The sequence below is a fragment of the Aotus nancymaae genome, unplaced genomic scaffold (genome assembly GCF_030222135.1).
Source record: "Aotus nancymaae isolate 86718 unplaced genomic scaffold, 86718_ANA_hifiasm-v0.15.2.pri h1tg000089l, whole genome shotgun sequence".
Lineage (NCBI taxonomy): Eukaryota > Metazoa > Chordata > Mammalia > Primates > Aotidae > Aotus > Aotus nancymaae.
The window spans coordinates 3,634,380-3,648,390 of NW_026988504.1; the positions used below are offsets into that span (position 1 = coordinate 3,634,380).

Genomic DNA, 14,011 nt, shown 5'->3' on the forward strand with positions numbered 1-14,011 from the left:
TGGGGACAGGAGCTGCCTGATCTTCTGATTTTAGCAAATCCTAAGCTGACCCCTACAGCCCTTCCTCTCCAGCCACACGCAGGTGAACAATTGTAAATGGGTTGGGTTGGCCAGTCTGGACTAACAACCTGGAGTGGGTCCGATCGCGTCCTCTCCAGCGATCCCCCAGAAGTCAGGGCACCTGGGCCTAGTAAGGGGGTATGGGGCATGCGGGCCACTCGAAGGCATGGCGTGGCATGCGGGGTGGGGTGGCATTGGTCCCTGATGCTCGGTGACCACGTCCCATTTCTGAGGATCCCTGGACCTGGGACAGAAAAATGGCTCTTATGGACAGTGAGTCACCAGGGCAGGGGTCCTGTTAGGGATCACCCGGGCTGGACAGCCCCCAAGATAATCTGAAGGTGGAAAGAAGCTGCGGGCTTAGGGCTGCCCTTGAGGGGACCAGGGCACCACTGGGTTCTGGGATCCTCGCTGTGTACCCACCTCTTCCAAGCTCCTGCCCCGAGGGGTGGCGCTGAAGGCCGCAGGGTGCTGATGGCCTAAGCCCACCCGACCATGGCTCTCCCCGCTCCCCGCCCTCCCTGGCCGCGCGACTGCCTGAGCCCCCTCCCTTGCAGCGCGCTGCGCGCTCCGCCGGAGCCGCCACCGCCACCGCCACCGCCGCCGCCACCACCGCGTGCTCCTGCTGCCGCCTCGCTCCAGCCTAGCGAGCCAGAGGAACGAGAGAGAGAGAGAGAGAGAGAGAGAGAGAGACAGACAGAGAGAGAGAGAGAGAGAGAGAGAGAAGGAGGGCGGAGAGAGGAGGGAGGGGGGAGAGAGAGAGAGAAGAGAAGGGAGGCGGCGAGGGAAGAGCGAGCGCGGGGCTGCTCCGGAGCCAGCAGAACCTCCTCGGACAGCGGCCCCAGCCGGGCCCTAGCAGCTCGCGTGATCAGAGGAGAAGCAGCTGCCACCGCGGCCGCCAGAGCCCGGCCTTGCGCGCCCCTTGCCGCCGGCTCGCGGGTGCCCGTGCGGCCCCGGGACTCCGCTGCCCGCTCAGCGGCCGGGATGCAGCCGGGGCATGGCCGCCGGCCCCCCGTCACCTGCCGCGGGGAGCGCTGAGCCCGTGAGTAGCTGGCCCTCGTCGCCCGCCTCGCCCTGCGGCGGTCATCACCAGCGGGCTGAGCTGGGGGAGGGGGTCACGGCCGGGGAGGGGCGCACGGGACCCTGCGGCGGGCGGCGGAACGCGGAGCGTGGCCGGGGCTGACCTGAGGGCGCGTGGGAAGGGGTGGCGCCCTCGGGGTCAGGGGTCCCTGCGCGGGGTCGGGGTCCCTGGGTCCCTGGGTCCCTCCGAGGCAGGGGTCCGGACGCTCTGTCCAGCCGTAGGCCAGAGGGGCAATTTTGTGAACGGGAAGGCCCGGGGGTCGGGCTCCATGGAGACGCCGGGAAGTCCCGCGCGCGCTGCGTGGCGGTGGCGGTGGCGGTGGCGGTGGCGGTGGCGGCGGCGGCGGCGGCGGCACAATGCCCGGCGCGGGGAACTCCCCGGCGGGGGGAGGCCGAGGCGCGCGGAGATCCCAGCCCCGCGGGGCGCGTCCGGGGAGGCAGCCGGAGCCCGCGCTGGTGGGAGAGGGGCTGGCGACCCGGCGGTGGTGCAACGTGCTTCTGTAGCGGTCCCCAGGCCCCGAGAGAGCCCTGCCGGGTCCTCTGGAAGGAGGGTCGCTGAGAGGTTGATGACCCAAAGGAGTTGTGGGGAGGAAGGGGCTGCCACAGCTCCCCAGATAGGAGCGGGGCCCGCGGCGCCGCAGCATGCGCGGGGGCCGAGCGGCGAAGGGTGAGCGAGCGGCGCGCAGGGCCCTCCAGGGGGCGGGCTGGGGGCGCTCCCGGCCGAGTCCCCGAGCGAGCGCGTTAGGAAGGCTCCCGCGGGAGCCGGAGGCTGCCTCTCCGAAGCCTGGGCCGCCCCCAGGGGCTCGAGCAACCGGTTCAGGCTTGGGAAATCGGGCACGCCCCTGGCCCAAACTTTCTGCCCCGGTGGCCCCGGGCGGTGGCAGGGCTCACCAGGGGCGTCTTGGGCTCTCCCTTCAGGAGGGTGGTTTCCTGTGGGGTAGAGGGGCGCGAGGCCGGTGGTCATTTTGGAGCTGCGGGAAGCAGCTTCCCTCCCCCGGGCGCGGAGACTTCCGTGGCGCGCAGCCCTGCAGTGTCGGCGCGGGGACCAAGGCACGGCGCCCCGCGTGGAGGGGCTTCGAGAACCTGTCGGGTCCCCAAGCGGCCCTGGGATCCCTAGTCTCACGTGGGGTGGGGGTGGGATGTTGCCGGAGTCCGCCGGCGGGGCGGGGGCCCAGCGAGGTGGGGAGAAACTCTTGGATGACAGAGCTGCCTCCCCCTCCCCTTTCCGTTCCGGCTTTGGCAGGGACCTGATTTATTTAATCACTTTTAAAAAGGACTCCCGCGGAGCCGCTGGTCCCGAAGCACGAGACACCCCGCGGTGGAGGCTAAGGACAGAGACCCAAGGGATCCATCCCTGGGCTTAGGTCCTCCCTCCTGCCCCAGCTCGAGGCGAAGTTGCTTCTCGGGCGCGGCGGTCGTCGCTAATTTCCTGCTGAAAACGCAGGCCGGACTCGGGGACGCCTTGGGCGCGCACCCGGGCGCCCCTGGCACTTAGCGTGGAGCAGGTAGGAGGCTAATGGAGTGGGGTCGCCGTAATGAGGTCTTTCAGCCGGAAGTCGGCTTCGGTTTTACTGGTCTGCAAAAAATAATGAAAAAATAAAAGTATAAACATTGCGGCAGAACCTGCTCATTAAGTGCGCATCGCGGATTCGGGGCGGATGTCTTAATTAGGCTGCGTTGTTCACGGGGATATTACACTAATTAAAACCAGACCCTCCAGGTGAGCGAAAATTGTGGAGGGAGAGAGGGAGAAAAGTTGCCGAGAAGGCCCTGCCTGATGAAAGCAGGGTATGGGCTGCTGGGGGGAGTCACCCCAAGCCGCCGAGCGCCGGAGGGGTGGGGGCGTAGGGGCGGCATGGGGGTCGGGGCGGAGGACAGGAGGCTTATTGGAACTATCCAGGCGCTCGCCTTTCGTCTCCGCCTCCTGCGGGCAAGGAGCTCCCTTCCGCCCAGGACCGAGGCTGCCATCCCCGCCCCTGCCCCGGGGCTGGAGGCCTTCCTGCGGGGGCGCCGCGCTCAGCGCACACTCCCGGAACCGACGCTTAACCCCCGATTTCCTGGCTGACAGCTTCTGGGAGGGCAAGGCTGTCCCCAGGAGGGCGACAGAGTGGGTGACGTGGGGACTCCCGAAGGGGTTAAGGAGCAGAAGCACTGTTGAAGGGGCGCACCTGCACTCCAGCCGAGATGGCCTGGGCCTGGCGAGGTAGCTGCGTGCGCGCGGTGGGGGTTGCCACTGGTTCTGGTCTGTTTGCGCTTACACGGCCGGGGGGGTTTTCTGGCGTGAGTTGCCCATTTCTATCAGCTGCCCTCCCCCGCCCACCCCAAACAAAAGGGAACCTGGATGATGGCTTTGATCCACCTTCCCTTAGGCGCCTGGGATCTAGAGAGACCCGTGCCCACGCCAGGGACCTTAGGTTGCCTCGGGTTGCCAGGAGGAGCCAGGAGTCCAGGAGAGTCCCGAGGCTCAGCCCCTTTCTCGGATGGGGCCTTTGCTGCAAACGCTCCGTACCCAGGGACCTAGATCGGGAGCCACAGCGGGGCTGGGAGTATTCACTGCCCTTCCGCAGGGACCAGAGGCTGGGCTGGAGGGAAGGTGGCGGCATGCGTTGCCCCTGCCTCTGAGTGGCTCAGCGGCCGCTCGGCGGGAGCCAGCACCGAGGACAGGGCCGGGGGCTCCAGCGCCTCCCCTCATCGCCCTCCCTCCTCTGACACGGTCCTGGGGCCGCTGGAGGCGCTGCGGGCATCCGCCCTCAGGCTGCTGAGGACTTGGGGAGGGCTCCCGAGGCTCATTCAAGAGCCAGCAAAGCACAGGGCCTGCGAAGAGGTAATTACAGCCAGGAGGCCTCCTGGGTGCCATTCCAGAGTGGGCCTTCTGTCCTGTGCCTGTCACTTACTCAACGTGGAGTGTGGCTGACGGCGCATCGGTGGAATGGAGAGATTATCGGGCTCTTTGGTGTCTGGGGATGCGCTAAGCGCGGTAGTGGCGAGAAGATGCCGTCTTCCCTGGCTGGTTCAGCCCTGCTGCCTCTCCTCTGCAGCCTTCTTTGATACCGCTCTGCCAGCCACATTCAGCCCTGGCCTAAGGCAACTTCACGCTGGTATGGGCACTTGGAGGTGCCTTGCTGCCGAGGGCAGGGGCCCTGCTCGGTTATCTGCCCCCTCACCATATATGCAGAGCATGGTCTGACCCATGATGCCTGTGCAATTTGGAAGGAAGGAGTGCACAAGTCACGCTCCTGTCCCACCCAGAAGTGCCGGAGTGGTGGCGGTGGGGAGTGGGGCAGTAAAGACAGGACAGCATCTCCGTGGGCCACAGCCCCAGTGCTGAATGCAAAATTGTAACCTTATTTTTCAGCCCTTGCAGGGTGGGGCTTCCCTCCTCCGGCCCGGCCCAGCCGGGCCCAGCCCAGCCCAGAGCCTGCAAGTTCTGGTCGGTCCTCTCCCTGTGTGTATTTATTTCCACACTCCTGCTTGATACTCTGTTACAGAGACAAATGGAACCTGACACGCAGCTGACATTTGGTGAGGAATTTTTTATTTTTAAACAAGTGAAGGGGAAAATACTATCTTAAAACCCACCCTCCCACCTTTAGCAGGGACTCTTTTCCTGGGGAAACTGCCATCCCCTAAACTCCTGCCCGCCACAGGCCTCTGCTCCTGGCACAGGCACCGGCCCTATGAGCACCCCCATTTGCTCCTCCACCTTTGGTAAGCTGCAGCCTCTCTCCACGCTCTTTTCTAAAGCAGCGAGGTATTTTCTCAGGCTCACGAAACATTCAAGCAGCCTCAACATCTTACTTTCTGCTGCTTCTCTGAGGTAGGCTGTCCTCTAGAACATTCTGGGCCTCTCTCCCTCTCTCCCTGTCCGTCTGTCTCTTCCTCTGCCCCACTCCTTTTTTTGCTCCTGTGCTTTGTGAGTGGCGTGGATGCCTGGTGCGTGCTTTCCTCCTTGCACAGCCCATGAGCATTGAGGATGGCTCCTGGTTATCAGTCGCATGGCGGGCATGACTGTGTACACAGCGGGGCCTGTTCTGGGTTGGGGACCCGCAGACAGATGAGTCACCTCCCTTCAAGAAATACCACATGACGCAGACTGATCTGGTGTATAAAATAGACGTTTTGAAGTGCAATGCACTTAGTAAATTAGTTTCCTATCACAGTTTCTCCAACACATCAACTGACACCAAAACACGCCTTAGAAGAAGACCGGAGTCATAAACAGCATCGAGTCTGTGACTTTATTTGTAGCTCGGGGCAAGCTCACAGTCTGTCAGTTGCATTTTGGAAAGCGTGGCCAGGGTCGAGGTGGAAGGAGCCGTTCTGGAGACTTCTTGCTTGGGCGCCAGGGGAGTCATCCTCTTGGCCTGGGAAGGGACCATCGATCATCTTTTAAATTTAGGGGCCTAGGGATGGGCTCCACTGTGTGATACAACTCATACAGAAATTACAAGTGCTGAGGGGACAAGTACGTTTTCTCCCAAAGCAAAGGGCAACTCTCGGGTGCAGGGAGCTCGGCATCATCAGGCCTCTGGTCCTGGCCCTTACCTGAAAGACACGTGGGGGCCTTGACTGTTGTGGCTGGGCGTCCTTCTGGCTTCTTCCTGGTCTCTAGGTTTTGACAGACCAGCAGCTAGAGGTGGTCTCGTTGCCCGTCCTCTCCCTCCTCACTGCTGCCGCCCCTGCCAACCCTCTCCTCTCGAAACATTGACAAGACTGTGACATCGAAGGCTCTGCAGTCCCAGGAAAGAACAAGGGATGGGGTGGTCTCCTCCGTGGTGAGTGCTCCCCTTGTGGGTAGAGCAAGCTGCGGCCTGGGGAGGCTGTGTAGAAGTGAGAATCAGCCTTCCCTTGGACCCAGTCTCCACTCCTTCCGTGTAGGTCGGGGCCAGGCCCCACGGATTCCACCGGAGAGGTGGGTTGTAATTTGCTGGTGTCAGCTTGAGTTGTGGGTCCTCAGCCTCTGTGGTTTCTTCTTACCACCAAGAGCCAAGCAGTTGATATTGCAAGTATTCTTTTAAGGTTTAATTATTTGTGCTCAGAACATATTCCCAGCAGAAAAAAGAAAGACCGAGAATATACGTATTTTTAGCAGGAGTTTACTTGCTTATGGCTTTGGTTAGCGGCTGTGCTGAGAGCTTTCTCCCAAGATTCTAGAAGAACAGGGGCCTGGGTGAAGCCACTGCACCAGACCTGGCCATCTCCCTCCTGGACCCCCTGCTGGCCATCAGCTCCGTGTGCACAGGCCTCCGCTGGGCTGGCTGCTGCTTCCTTGGGGAAGTGAGCCCACCCTTCCCCGAGTGCTGGGCTGTGAGTGGAAGCCAGCTGGTGAGGAAGGTGGCCGGGTGTGTCTATTTTAGCCCTTTGAGAAAATAATCCCATTTGCAGGCGAGGAAACTGCCACCAGCCAGACCCTGAACAGTTTCAAGTCCTTGTTTGGGGGCCTGGTGGAGATCTTTTGTAACAGAGAGGAGAATCCTGTGTGCCTTTATTTCTCTATCTTGTCCTGCTTCAAAATTCTCTCTCCATCAAAACAAACAAACAAAGTAACCCAGTCGCCCAGATCAGATTCTTTTCTGCAGGGCCACGAATACGTAGTGGAGGCAGATTACCACGCACACCGAGGGCGCATTCAGAGTTCTGCATGTGTGCAGCCGGCACACGCCATGGACCGCAGTCTTTCTCACCCATACCTCCTTGTCTGTGATACCAGGTGAGACCCATGGATGAGGATGGCAGGAATGGTGCTTCCTGTAGGAGAAGCTTCCGGAGACCGGGTGCTTCTCCTGCCCCTGCTTGCATCCTGCAGTTCACATCCTTGGACACCAAACAGGTATCGATTCCTGGGCCAGGCTCATATCTCTGGATCATTTTTTCTTTTTTTGAGATGGAGTCTTGCTCTGTCACAGAGGCTGGAGTGCAATGGCGTGATCTCAGCTCACTGCAACCTCTGCCTTCTGGGTTCAAGTGATTCTTCTGCCTCAGCTTCCCGAGTAGCTGGGATTAGAGGCGTGAGCCACTACACCTGGCTAATTTTGTATATTTAGTAGTGATAGGGTTTCACCATGGTGGCCAGGCTGGTCTCGAACTCCTGACCACGTGATCCACCCACTTCAGCCTCCCAAAGTGCTGGGATTACAGGCAGGAGCCACCACGCCCGGCTGGGATTGTTTTCTTTTAGGCAAAGGTCATGAGAACACGGGGAAGCAGGCTGTTCTCAGCAATGAGATTTTTTATGGAAAAATAGGAACCTCTTTTGAGGCCAAAGGACATAGAGTTTCCTTGTAGTAGAAAGATCCCCAATTTGGAGAGGGATTTAAAGAAGTACAAACATCCTGGTGCCCTTAGAAATCATTTCTTGCTAAACTTTCAGAGCTCCAAACTCTTACTCGATGCAAATTAGAGGTTTCTCTCCTGGATTACATAAAAAATAACTCCTTTTTTTTGGAAGTTCTGAGGGCTGGGGGCTGGCTGAAGCTGCAGGGTCTGTTCTAGAAGCTTCTGGGCACCTTGGAATCAAGCACCTGCTGACAACCTCTTTTTCCCCACCCCAGCCCACTCCACCCCACTTTTTGTTTTCAGCAGCGAGATATGAGGATGACTTTTTAATGTATCACATGAGAGAGCCACATACACCGTTATGTCCTGATGTCACCTGTCACCTTGAGATCCAAGCAAAAAAAGGAAACCCAGAATATGCCTTAAGCTGGGTCCGTGCACAGGCTCCTGATGGGCTCTGGGAAGACTACTGACTTGCTCTGGACACCTGCCCTTCACCCTGGAGGCGTGGCTGAGTCTCCGCCCTGTTAGTTTCCTTATTCATTGGAGGCTCTGAGGTTGTACATCTTGGCAGCTCTCCACTCCCATCAGCTGATTCTTATAAGAATCACCCTTTGCCCCCAGGGCCCACACAGTTACACACGCATTGAAATGGAAGTGACTTCTGTACAAGGCAGTACACACACTACCTTTCATGAGACCTCACAGCCCATCAGGACTGGCCACACAACCTGTGGGTGTGGTGAGTGGATTCAGCCTGCACCTGCTGGCTGGTGGGAGGGCTCTGTGCAGGGACACCCTGAGGCCAGAGCTGACTTCTGATGATGGCAGTGTGCCTGCAGCATACCGCTAGGGAGGCATGCACCCTTCCCAGCCTTGTCACCCAGGGCAGGCTCTGGAACCTCAGTTTACCCAGCTGAGAAGCAGGGACGGCTGTGTGGACTAGGTGATCTCTGTAAAGCTGCTGACGTGCAGCAGTGCTGCTGAATGGGACTCTTCCCGGGGCTATCCACCTGGTAGAGGGATGAGCATGTCGCTAGGGTGGTCAGGGTTAAGGAATGGATTCTGACTGTTTCCTGTGGCTGCAATATGAGACTGCTTTAAAAGAGTTTCTGATCAACTTGCAGATGCCAGGATGGAAACAACTCTTGGCATGTCTCTATGGAGAGGGTGGGGTCACGAGGAGACCCTCACTCCCTCGGGTGACCTGGAAGGGCTCCCTGGAGGGGCCCCCAGCAGCCCATGTCCTTAGAAGCACCCTCCGGCCGGGCAGAAGGAAGTGGAGGCCCTGTCTGTGGGGCGCGAACTCAGATGTTACCCTGATCAGGCCATCCAGGGGGTCACCGGGTTCCTGCTGTGTCCCCTTGATGGGCCCGCTGCCCTCTCCCTGTGCCTCCACTGCCAGCGGGGTGTCAAGAGTACCACCAGGACGCTGGGCACGGTGGCTCACACCTGTAATCCCAGCACTTTGGGAGGCCGAGGAGGGCAGATCACTTGAGGTCAGGAGTTCAAGACCAGTCTGGCCAACATGGTGAAACCCTGTTTCTACTAAAAGTACAAAAATTTAGCTGGGCATGATGGTGCAAGCCTGTAATCCTGCCACTTGGGAGGCTGAGGCAGGAGAATCACTCAAACCTGGGAGGTCTAGGTTACAATGAGGCAAGATCAGACCACTGCATTCCAGTCTGGGCAACAGAGCAAGACTCTGTCTCAAAACAAAAAAAAAAGAAAAAAAAAGTATCACAAGGAGAGAGGGAGACTGCAGCCGGTCCTCTTGCTTTTCAAAGGGAGCGGCGTTGGACGATCAGAGATGAGGCTCCAGACCATGCCAGCTGCATTTCTCATGAGGGACAGGAAAGGAAGAAGGATCGTGGCCTCCCCTCCCCAGCCCTTCCCGGCTCCTCTGAGCCTGTAGTTTGCTGCCACGTCGCTTACCGGGCAGGCTGAGCGATTCCAGCCCACCCCTGCCTTCCGCGTGGAGGTGTGTTTGGATTTCAGGTCTCAACTCATGAGAAACCAAAGCACAGCTTTGCAAAGCCCATTAGAAAGAAACAAAGGGTGTGCTGTCTTTCTGGAATAGTGACTCTCTATCAGCCACGTGATGCCGTCAGGCACAGCTGGGGGCCCACGGCAGGGACAGGTGAGGTGGAACCGGAGACCCAAGGGATGACAGGCTCCTCGTAGGCCTGGGACAGAGGATGTGGTGCACCCGCCTCCCTGGTCGGGTGCTCCCAGCTGCTGGGGAGGAGACCCATAGTGTTTGATTGTGTACCTCACAGGGGTGCTCTCCAAGGGTACGTTATTCAAGTATTTTGGAATCTTAGCAGAAAAGAGAAGAAATTTAAGGTGAGAATTACTGTTGTCAGTGGCGTGACATTATAATCAACACTCCCAGACAGCCAACGCCGTGTCGAGCTTTATCGTCCAGAAGTCTGTTTGATATCTTGACAGCTGGGAACCTTTAGCTGATGGCCACAGGGTGGGAGGGAGAGCAGGCGGATGATGGCCTGTGTCTGATGGGGGAGCCAGCTTCCCTTTTCCTCACTATTAAAGGCTCGTGATGGTGTCTGGGACAACTTTACGGGAGATTAAAGGCCATCTTCCAGCAGGTACATTTTTCTCTCTCACCGGCAGATCTCATCCTAGGACAGTTGAAGATACACCTAGAATCTGCACGCTTTTAACTCTGCCAGCATCCCCAGGCCATGGACAGGGGCCTTTCTGCAGATCTGCCCTGGTGTTGGAAAATACGTCTGCCTGTGTGTGCATCGGCAGCATGGCAAGGAGCAGCATTCACTGTCCCGACTCGTCCATGCTTCGGCACGTGCAAGATGAACGTCGTGTGATGCCTCCCTGCCTCTTAGCCTTTAAAAATAGAGCCGTCTCTCCAGAACAGACAGGCACAGCTCAGGCCAGGTCACTGATAACAGTATCAGTACCTACATGCTAAAGACACAGGCTGCCCCCTCCCCATGGGATTCCAAGGAGACTGACTTTGGGAGAAGTCATTTCTCCTCCTCCTGGGTATGTTTTCCTCAAAACCGAAGAAGAAAACTCACAAGACCAGACTCAGGAAATGTCAGGCCCCAAGGATAATTTTTCAGAAAGTAATGAGCACTAGAAAATGAGGGCTATAAAGGAAGTCTTTAGGTAATAATCATAACTATAATGTTCGCCACTTTGAAATGCATTAATGTATATGAAAATTACAGAAAATATTAAGTCTGCTGCAGGGGGAGGGGGCATGCTTTGTAGCTTGTGGCTAAACCTCCTGGACCAGCTCGGTTCTCTGGGCCATGGCTGGGGCTATGTGGCCCCTGGCTTGTCCCTACCCTTGCAGAGTCACCCGCCCTGAGAGGGGCTCCCGTGCCCCTAGCTGGGGCCCAACTGCACGCCTGGATGGAGAAGCAGTATCCCCGACAGGGGACTCCTTTTGGGACTGTGATGTTTTATAGCCTGGAAGGGAATGACAAGACCCCCTAAGGGGCGGCTCATTTTATCAGGGTCCTGCTGCTGGAGAGGCGGAGCCTGGGAGTCGAGGTGTGTAGACGCTCCAGCCGCTGCCCCTCGAAGCCGCAGTCCGGCTGAGGCATTCATTCCTCCGCAGCGGCCCAGGGGTGGAGAAGCTGGAGCATGGTGGCCGGCCGCTTGCTTTCTCCTGCCGCCTGCCTGGCTCTCTCTGTTCCCCTCCTGACCCCGAGCCTCTGCCTCTCCTGCGTTCCCCTTCCTCACTCCCCTCCTTCACCTTCAGAGCCAGTGGACTTCTCTAGGTGGCTTGCAGGCGAGGGGTTGGCAATTGGAGGTCAAGCAGGCTGATCTCAGAGCAGCAGGAGGAAAGATTTACGGTTCCTCCCTGCCCTGCTTGATGGACAATTAAAGCCGTGCACGGTTGGAGGAGAGCAGTGTCGTTAAGAGTCAGGATGGTCAGAATAAATCAGTCACCTCCACTTAGATGGCTGAGCTAGACTGCTTTCCCGGGCCTTCGAGGCGGGAGCCCCCTTGGGTGTGGATTTGAAGGTTCCGGAATGGACTCTTCAAGGGTTTGACATACTCTGAGCTCCATCAGAGTCAGAACCTGAAGACCCTGGAGGTCTCCTCACAAATGGGGCATGTGCTGTAAGGGAATGAAGGGAAAATTCTGGGTAATGTGTTTAGAGGGCGTTTTGTCTCCATGGCGTCTGGCATCTGCAAAAGCTTCAAGCCTAAATGGGAGTCAGGATGGTGGACCCCCACTTGCAAGCAGAGTGTATGTGTGCATGTATGTGCCTGTGTCTTGTGCACATGTATGTGCACACAGGTGCATGCATGTGCACATACATGCATATGTGTGTAGAGTGTGCACGCAGGCATGCTCGTGCATCCTGTATGTGTGTGTGCATGCATGCATGTGCACACACACAAGTGTGTTTCTGCATTTGTACGTGCACTCATGTACCTGTGTGCGTGCATGAGCATATGTGTGCAGTGCATGCGTGAGCACGTGTGTGTCATGTGTGGGTGTTGGTGCTTGCCTCTTGGGCATCGCAGGCTCCTCTTGTGTCTTTAAACCCACACGCACCTCTGCAAGGCCACCAGGAGCTGGGCTTCTGAGCATCAGCCAAGCCCTGCAGCCGTCCTTCCTCATTTGTTCTGTGTGTTATTTCAGTACCTTGAAGACTCTGGCAATTTCCTCAAGGAAACTTTGTCTTTGTGGAAATGAGATGCCAGTGCTCCTCGGCCCTCCCACTGGCTAATTGATGATATGATCCCGCGTGGGAGACTTGCCATTCCTGGAAATGCTCTTTATTTCCCGCCCCCACCCCCAGCCCCTTCCTGCCGTGGTCTGATTTCTAGGAGCTGCTGCACGTGAGGTGCAGGGCCGGTGTTTGCTGTTACTCAGCCCATGTGCCAGGCCTTTCATTAACTTGGATACTACAATTACGTGCGCCGAGAGGCTGTGAGGGCCATTTAGGATTTTTCTCCCTTTAAGAAAAGATTACTTTTTCTCCAGCCAGGTAGCCCAGCCCTTTGCCTCTGTAGCCGTGGCCCAAGCGGTGCGCCGGCCCCAAGTGCTCCTCAGCTTTCCTGGCACCCACCTGCAACAAACTATTGTTGGGGGGCTGGGGCTCCACTATTGTTCGGCCGGAGGTGCTCAGCGGGCGGTCAAGGCAGCCTGCCCTTGGGAGCCGCAGGACACGGCCTGCTGTGGTGGCTTCACAGTCACGGCACGGATGGCGGCATGCGTGCTTTTGTGCCTGTGTGAGCACATGCACACCCCACTGGTATGCGTGAGGACGACCCTTGGCATGGAACACCTGCTGCTGTTGCCTGCATAGAGAAGGGCTAGCCCCAGGACAGCGGCTCCCATTCGCCTCCACCGAGGCCAGCTGGGCCCTTCGAGGGGCGCTGGGAATTTCGGAGTGTGGGTGGTGGGGTCGTGTTGTGTGTGTGTGGTTGTACTGGTCTCTACACGCACACACGCATGCTGGCCAGCATATCGGGACACTCCCAGGGCTAGCCTGACCTTCTCCCCGACTTAAGAGATGCGTGCATGGGAACTTGCCCCCATGGGTGTCTTGGGATGAATATTTGGGTTCCTGGGGGGTCTGGATTGTGGAGTAGGCAGGCACCGTACGAGTTCTGTAAATGTCAGGTCTCCTGGGGTCAGGGAGGAATGGAGCACTTCTGTGGGTGGGTGGAAGGTTGGGGAGGGGCCACACTGGCTCAAGGTCATCCCACAGGGAGCAACCTGATCTGAGGACAGACCTGACTGGGACTCTGTGGGACTGACATGAGACACTTGCTTCCCCCTTCCAAGGTCATGAGATGTCTGGGGGCAGGGGCTGCCTTCCACACGGTACCCACAGTGCTCATGAAAAGCACCGCTCAGAGGCCTTGTCATCTCAGAGAGGAAGGCAAGGGTCCAACCCACCTAAGCACCAAAAACAACTCAACAACTCACAAACTTATTTTTTTTAACTTCTTGGAGTTGCCATGGTTACTTGCACGGTCCTCGCGTCTCTGTTGCTCTATGTGGAGCTGCTTAGAGGAGAAATGAAAGCCTCTGAGCTTCACCCCTTAGAAGGCCTGTTTGTGCTCCGATATGGAGGAAAAGAGCTGAAGAAGGTAGGGATCTTCCAGGGCCATGGGATGTGATTTTTCAACGCTGCACTTCTGAGATGCTGGAGACAGAATTTGTCTCCCACGCTAAAATAATTATAGCCAGGAGAACAGAGAATATATGGTTCTAAATTAAGGTCCTTAACAACGAGGAGGGTGTGTGCACGTGTGCATGTGCATGTGCATGTGTGTGTGCATGTATGTGCGTGTATGTGCGTGCATGCATGCGTGTGTGTGCATGAGCTGCGTGCATGTGTGTGCATGCATGCATGTGTGTGCATGTGCATGAGCGTGTATGCATGTGCGTGTGCATGCATGTGTGTGGATGGGTGTGCATGCATGCATGCATGTGTGCATGTGCATGAGTGTGCATGTGTGTGCGTGCGTGCATGCATGTGTGTGCATATGCATGAACATGTGTTTGTGTGCATGTGTGCGTGTGTATGCTTGTCTCCGCATTGCCACCAGCTTCCTCTCCGAGTGCTCTCTTGTACTG

The 14,011-nt window shown here is 57.8% G+C and overlaps 1 protein-coding gene and 1 pseudogene across 3 annotated transcripts in view; both read left to right on the forward strand.

The window, feature by feature from the left end:
* Nucleotides 1–1,045: 1,045 nt before the first annotated feature.
* The window catches only part of RBFOX3 (RNA binding fox-1 homolog 3), a 527,173-nt gene continuing 514,207 nt past the window's right edge, over nucleotides 1,046–14,011 (forward strand). The window contains exon 1 of one of the 3 annotated variants that reach the window (XM_012453562.3): nucleotides 1,046–1,102. The gene's annotated coding sequence lies outside the window, so the exon portion shown is untranslated. Of the gene's footprint in view, nucleotides 1,103–2,530; nucleotides 2,646–9,966; nucleotides 10,567–14,011 lie in introns of those variants that run through there. The other 2 variants (XM_064369725.1, XM_064369723.1) reach the window with 2 other exon arrangements.
* On the forward strand, nucleotides 4,818–13,056 carry LOC105718245 (uncharacterized; annotated as a pseudogene).